Source organism: Pongo pygmaeus, chromosome 11, assembly GCF_028885625.2.
Source record: "Pongo pygmaeus isolate AG05252 chromosome 11, NHGRI_mPonPyg2-v2.0_pri, whole genome shotgun sequence".
NCBI classification, from domain to species: Eukaryota; Metazoa; Chordata; class Mammalia; order Primates; family Hominidae; genus Pongo; species Pongo pygmaeus.
In genome coordinates this window covers 30,831,246-30,838,794 of record NC_072384.2, presented here as the reverse complement: position 1 = coordinate 30,838,794, position 7,549 = coordinate 30,831,246, and the positions used below count along the sequence as shown (strand labels likewise).

Sequence of the window (7,549 nt, the reverse complement as noted above, 5' to 3'; positions counted from 1 at the left end):
TAAAGGAGGTATTATTCCAGAGAGGGATGGGAAAGAGTCAGACATGAGTCTGTCCAGTTATAGGTGCTTTACAACAGCAGTTTTTAGACTTGGTCAGAGTTACTCGTGGACATACTTTTTAAAAAATCAGTGTCCAGAACCTTAATTTTCATATTTCATGTTTTCCTGAAATTTATCTCCCTGATAACTTGCTTGCGTTTAAAACAGAGATTTTTCTACTTTAAAAAAAAAGACATTTCTTCATCCATCTCAAATCTTACAAAAGTGCACATCCTCCCAGACATCTAAGAGGAAGTTTTCTTTCATAAGTAAGGTGCCATATATCCTCAGGGCTTTTAGTCTTTCATGCATTAAAAATGTGTTAAGGTTGATGCACTTGTCAGAAAGAGAGTATTTGGGTGCTGTATTGGGATTTCTGATTTCATATCTGTGGTACAGTAAGAGAGTAGACTAATTACAATATTCACTTAGTCATGTTTCCTCTTTCACCCATCACCTATTGTCAAATAATGTATTTCTGTTAAGGCAGTGTATTAGGTCTTTCTTGTATTTCCATAAAGAAATTCTTGAGAGTGGGTAATTTATGAAGAAAAGACATTTAATTGGCTCATGGTTCTGCTGGCTTTCTAGGAAGCATGATGCTGGTATCTGCTTGGCTTCCAGTGAAGCCTCAGAGAGCTTTCAGTCATGCAGAGGTAAAGCAGGAGTAGGCATTTCACATGGCAAAAGCAGGAGCAAGCAAGAGAGAGTGGGAGAGATGTGCCCCCCACCCCACTTTTAAATGACCAGATCTCATGAGAATTCACTATCACAAGGACGGTACCAAGCCGTGAAGTATTCACTCCCATGACCTAAACACCTCCAACCAGGCCCCACCCCCAGCATTGAAGATACGATTCAACGTGAGATTTGGACAAATATCTAAACTACATCAGGCAGAGTCCTGTAAGAGTGAAGAAAAAAGACTCAGTAAGAAACACTGAATATGAAAACTGGCTTTTTCCCCATTTTCTTCCCAGCTCTGGTTAATACTTATTTTTATGACCTGCAATGTGCTAAACAGAAAGATATTTTCAAACAAGCAAAGAATTAGAGGTTCTTTTAAGGAATTTGGAATGTGTTCTAGAATTAACAACAACAACAAAAAAGATAGGTGATATTCAATTAAATCAACCAATTGAAAAAATTACATATGTTTTCATGTTGGTGTAATGTGAAAGCTCTAAAGCTTATTTTTGAAATCAAATTACAACATTTTCTTCCAATTGCAGGTAATCCTAATTTGGTTTAAATTTTCTACCTGCTATTGACAAGAGGTAAATTTATGTGCTAGGTGCCAGACCTATCGGTTTTTAGTAGTATATACTTTTCTTTATCATAAAGTATGCCCCAGACTAATCTATCTTTCATAATGTGATCTGCAATTTACTCAGTTTTTACAGTATTCCTCTGAATACATATTAACATATTTTTGAATTAAAAATTATAGTTGGTTTGTGGATAAGTTTGAAAATGAGGGCTGGCTTAGCCAACAAGGTTATATGTTAGTTTATCCAATACAGTTAGGATATGTTAATTTATGCCCATGAAGTGACTGAGCCAAATCATCAGTGCCAAGGTTTATACAAAATATACTTAAAGCATTTGAAAAGATAAAATATTGCACCAAAAATATTGTTTGCAAGATATGTTGCAAATGGAATTTGCAACATTTTAATATTCTCAAAACTTTCTAAGATTAGAAAGTTATTCAGGTACCTCTAAGTGAAAGAATAAAAGGCAAAAACAGTAAGTCTTGCTAAAACGAGGCAATCAAGAAAATGGCAGAGAAGAAAATCCTTTTGGTTCATCAGGTCATTTTTTCATTTATTTCAGCAACAAGCAAGTAGGGTACTGACATATCCTCTTATAAGACAGTTAGATTAATTAGGAAAAGAAAAGAGAATTGGCTGTGTTTGCACTCTGAGTTAGCAGAGTAGCAGGTATTCAGTTACAGAAACAGAGAGTTGAATTATCAGTGAATCCACTGGCTCCATGGAACAAATGGTTTCTAAATATTCAAATGTTTTGGTACCTGACAAATGCTTAAGCTAGTTTTTAAAAATCAACTTCAATCATCAATTTAAAAAATACCTTAAATGCTGCCGATATAGAGGTATACCCGGCTCTGGTGATGGGCATTGCACAAGTCAGACACAACCTCAGTCCTCAGCCACTATCATTTAGTGGACAGTGTTCAACAATACACAGAAAAGTAAAAAATAAGCTGATATAAGACTATGATATTGATTGTGAAGCAGATAATCCAAAGGAATATGGTCAGCATTATCTGGGTAAGGACAGCAGGATTGCCTTAGTATACGCAGCCAGGGAAGTTAAAAACTGGGCTGAGCCCTCTGTGACCTGAAGTGGCAGCCCCGTGAAAATCCCCAGGTGAAGGTAAGATGCAAAAAGCCATGAGGTGGGGATGAACCTGGACTCTTAGTTAGCCCTGCAGCTCAGATTATAAGAATAATCTTCCATTTTAATGTTTTGCAAGAAGTAATATTTCTAGAATCTCTACTGTGCATAGACTCTCCAATTAGAAGTTTTCCTTCCCTGTGGTCTGCTCTCAAAATTAGAGATAAAAAATTACAACTTTCATTTTTGTGTAATCATCAGGTAATAGATGTCTATTGTGAACAGGCTGATGGAAAAATAAATATCAAAAAGGAAACAATTAAAGCTTATAAGAAAATAATACTGAAATATGCCAAATAATAACAAAGAAAATATAATAAAAAATATAAAAAGAAAAAGAAACACCAGATGGATTTCCCATTCTTGAAATGAACTGCTGTTAACAGTTGTGTGATTTTCTTTGTTTCTAATCTTCAAAACAAACATATACACCCATACAATTACACATATACATATAATGAACAGTGCATTTTTTCCCTTCAATTTCAGTTTAACATATAAATCTACTATCTCTCTATCTATCTATGTATCAATCATCATTTATCTATCTATTTATCTAACGTCACATCACTTCTCAACCTTTTGGCTAAGAACAAGTGTAGTATCTGTTCTTATCAGTTTAATGTCTATCTACCTACCTACGTACCTATCATCAGATATAAAAGCAGAGAAGGTAATGGCTTACTTGGTGCCATTAGAAGAACAACAGATGTCTTGGACTGCTTCTTTGATTAGGCCTAATATATTGACATTGTTACTTCCTTGTTTAGGTTAAGGCATTAAAAATTTATTCATAAAATAAATCAATTAATCTATTCATAAATAGAAATAGTCTTTTTAGAAGGCATCACTTTAATGCATTATAAGTCACCCTGTCCTCACCTAGAATGATCTTTTTATATTAGTCAGCTGGCACAACCCTGCCAACATACTTCTGAGCATGTGACACAGACATTGGACACAAATATTATGGGACTAGAGCAACTTAGGAAGTGTGTGAGCTATAAAGCCTTTATTTTTTTTTCTTTCACCTCCCCTTCCTATTTCCCTAGAAAGATTTACCATTTCTTCCTTTTTGTCTCCACATATGTTTCTTTGATAGCACATATGTCTTATTATATTTATTTGAGTGGCAGAAGTAAGTTTCCTACGTAAGAGGCAGGTATAGAAAACACCGAATTTCTTAATTTTTAAAATCAATCTAGATCAATCCTTGCTTGAGAGAGTATAGAACTAAATCAGTCTCCTCTCTCCTTTCTGCTTCTCCCCATCCCTGTGATAAGAGAAGCACCTACTGCTTACCTGAGAAAGGTGGAAGGACTTCTATCATGCCAGCCACTCATGGATGTGCCCGTTTCCTGAACCCTTTTGGGCTTCTCCAGGGCATATGGTGATTTCCAAGCAGGCAATTCCATTTCCTTAGTGTCTATTATGAACCTAGAACTCTTTCACCAGTGGGTTATGGTCTCATCATTTCCCACCAAAGCTTTTCCTCCTCTGGTGAGAAAGACATTGGGTATTATTCACAGAAACCCCCAAACCTTAAACCATTGTTCCCCATGGTCTTCAGCTATCTTTCCTCTTTTAAAACTCCAGCTTCAGTTTTTCTCAGTGGTTCTAGACTCCTAAAGAAAAATGTGGGTTAAAAAAGATGAACAATTGCCCTGCAACTTCTGCTTTTGTCCCAGATACCAAGTTTTTGACAATTTTCCAAGACTATAAAAGTAGCAATATGAAGAAAATTATTTCAACTTAATTTCCAGTTGAGATGTGAGAAAACAGCAAGAAGTTAGCATCACAATAAATAATCTAGCACATTTGTTTACATGTCTATGTCACTATATAGCACTGCAACCCCACTAGCTCTGGGTCCCTCAAATGAACATAGGGCTTAGCAAATAGCTATGTGTCCCGACAAATGTTCGTTGAATAAATAAACACATTCATTATTACTTACAGCTTAAAACCACAATAAAACACATTTTGAAATTTCTTTGTCTCTCAGTGACCTACAATTTGAGGATGAAAGCCTCATCCTCTACATCTGGCCAAGTCAGTTTTTCCCACTTTCTAGTGAAAGTGGAGAGTAAACCAAACCTTTGTACATCAATATTTTGACTGTGTAGGTTCTGGGAAGAATAATAATTTGAGAGCCTGAAACAGTATAGAATATCTGGGTAGCTGATTATTTTCCTTGAGAAAGATCTTATAAGCAGGCATATTTTATGTCAACTTTATCAAAGCTTCTCACATTGAAGAATTAGTTGATGTGAGCTATGGCTGAGACCGCAAGGAGAGCTGAGACGTGGTAGGCTGGTGAGGAGGAAGCAGCAGCATCTGGGGTGGGAGGAATTTTCAGTGCTTTGTGCTAACCCCTTGCATAGGGAAGGCAATGGGTAGTTAGCAATCAAATAGGTGTTGAAATGTCTGAGAAAACTCAGGGTGGCTCTGGGCTTACCTCAGTCAGTTTCCTAGGTAAGCTGATCCTGGGGGTGGGGACTGGGGCAGGAATTTCTAGTGGTGACAAGGATCTTCTGAGTTATTTTGAATGTTGCAGGAAGATTTTACAGATAGAAAGGGCATTGATCGAGTAAATTTTATTCAGTATTCAAACTACTAATGTTATAAAGTTCAAAACCTAGATTTAAAAAGCCTTTAAGTCTGCATGTAATTTCTTAACTTCTTTGAATAGATAATTAATTTGAGTGGTATGTTTCCTTTTTGTTTTAGAATTTCAGTGGGAGCCTTAAAATGGGGGAATGATAGAAAAGTGCTGGAGTCGTCTATATAGGAGTTAATAGAAAATATCAAAACTGGCCGTGGTACCCTCATCCCCACTTCTTCATCAGTCCATGTAAAAGAGGAAAATAAAGGCCAGGAGCGGTGGCTCATGCCTGTAATCCCAGCGCTTTGGGAGGCCGAGGAGGGCGGATCACGAGGTCAGGAGATGAAGACCATCCTGGCTAACACGGTGAAACCCCGTCTCTACTAAAAATATACACACACACACAAAATTAGCCGGGCGTGGTGGCAGGTGCCTGTGGTCCCAGCTACTCGGGAGGCTGAGGCAGGAGAATGGCGTGAACCTGGGAGGCGGAGCTTGCAGTGAGCCGAGATTGCGCCACTGCACTCCAGCCTGGGCGACAGGACGAGACTCTGAAAAAAAAAAAAGGAAAAAAAAGAGGAAAATAAAGTATGGGAAGACAGAATGAAGGGAATTAATAGTGGTACAGAGAGCCCTTAGAATTTTTTCCTTCCTCTACTTGCCCTATCTAACTGAAGAGGGCTCAGAGAATTCAGTCGTAGAGATGAAGATGCCTGTAAGGGGGTGGGGCATTGATATCTTACTCTCTGGCTGAAAGTTTGCTGAGATGCAGATAGAGCCCACTGCATGGTGAGAGAGCGCTCTCGGGAGAACCAAACATATGTACCTAGTGGGTTGGAAGAATTCTGAAGCATGGAGGTGAGTTGTAGGGACCCATGATGCCAGAGCAAGGAGAGATGACAGAAGTTGGAAAAAGCCTATACTTCCACAGTTTGACAAGGCAGGAATGCATGCAATTCCCTATGCAAAAGGAATGTTTAAGGCACACACTTGGCTGAAGCTAAGTCGAAAGACTTTCTGCACAAGAAGTCGGCCTGCACAGCAGTGCCAGAATCCTGTGCTTAAGCTGAGGTTGAAACTAATTTACTTCACCACTTAATTTTATTTAGGTACTCTTTTTATTGACTGTATTCTACAATTCCCCCTAAAATAACTACACAATTCTCTAGTCATCTTCCTAACAAGAATCACAAAGGAGACTGTAGTATAGTTTCAAATACCCTTCAGTTTCAAGCAGAATCTTAATCCTGCAGCAATTAGAGAGGGATTAACCCACACAGGGAGGAACTGAGAAGAACTAGGTCATGTATCCTGGTGAACCTCAGGGAGGAAGGCTGGGATTCAGGGGAGTAGAAGAGTATATCTGAGGCTCTGGGATAAAGTGGTACAAGAAATTTCTGGTTGGGCGTGGTGGCTGACGTCTGTAATCGCAGCACTTTGGGAGGCCAAGGCGGGTCGATCATGAGGTCAAGAGATTGAGACCATCCTCGCCAACATGGTGAAACCCTGTCTGTACTAAAAATACAAAAATTAGCTGGGCATGGTGGTGCGTGCCTGTAGTCCCAGCTACTCATGAGGCTGAGGCAAGAGAATCGCTTGAACCCAGGAGGTGGAGGTTGCAGTGAGCTGAGATCACACAACTGCACTCCAGCCTGGTGACAGAGCAAGACTCCATCTCAAAAAAATAAAAAATAATAAAGAAATTTCTTACATAGGAAGGTTGTGGTCTTCAAGCCTTATCTTTCTCCTCTTCCTCCTCCTCCTCCTCTTCCTCCTCCTCCTTCTTCTCCTCCTCTTCCTCTTCCTCCTTCTCCTCCTCCTCCTCTTCCTCCCCCTTTTTTTGTTGCCCAGCCTGATTCTGATTCCAATATTTTACTCTTAAAATAATCCTGTCTAATTGAAGATTTTTTTTGGAGAGATTGGTATAACAATGATTTTATTAGCTTTTCTTTGTCAGCAGATTTACATTGCTTGTAAAGAGCTGTGTCAACTATTCCTTAGTTTAATGATGAAAATATGATTGCTGGAATAAATCAACACCTCTGTGGGTGTAACCTGAACATAGTCGAAACATTGCTGGGTTCTGACTGAATGAAAGCAAGGTGTGGTCCAATTGCTCTGAATATCATATCAGTGTTTAAAATCACAGGTGTGGCCTGATATGACAACTCGTGACATAAAATGATTTTACCTAACAGCACATAAATTTTAAAAATCTGATAATAGTCACCTCAACAGGAAAAAGCTAAAAATATATGTATATATGTGTATTAGATATGTATTAGATAAAAATATGTGTGTGTATGTGTGTGTATTAGATAACTTATGCAAACCACAGCTATATGAATAAAATATGGATAGTTTCAAATCAATAGAGTGTTCTGCGGTCTTATGTAAAATTTGGGAGTAGGGAAAGGGAATGTTTTTCAAAGTCTATCATGACCCTATGCAAGTGTCCTTTAAAGTAGACCTGTTTGTAAGACA

General features: G+C 38.3%; 1 pseudogene; it reads left to right on the top strand.

Moving 5' to 3' along the window:
• The first annotated feature begins 3,026 nt into the window (after positions 1–3,026).
• On the top strand, positions 3,027–3,200 carry LOC129032331 (U2 spliceosomal RNA; annotated as a pseudogene).
• Positions 3,201–7,549: the final 4,349 nt, after the last annotated feature.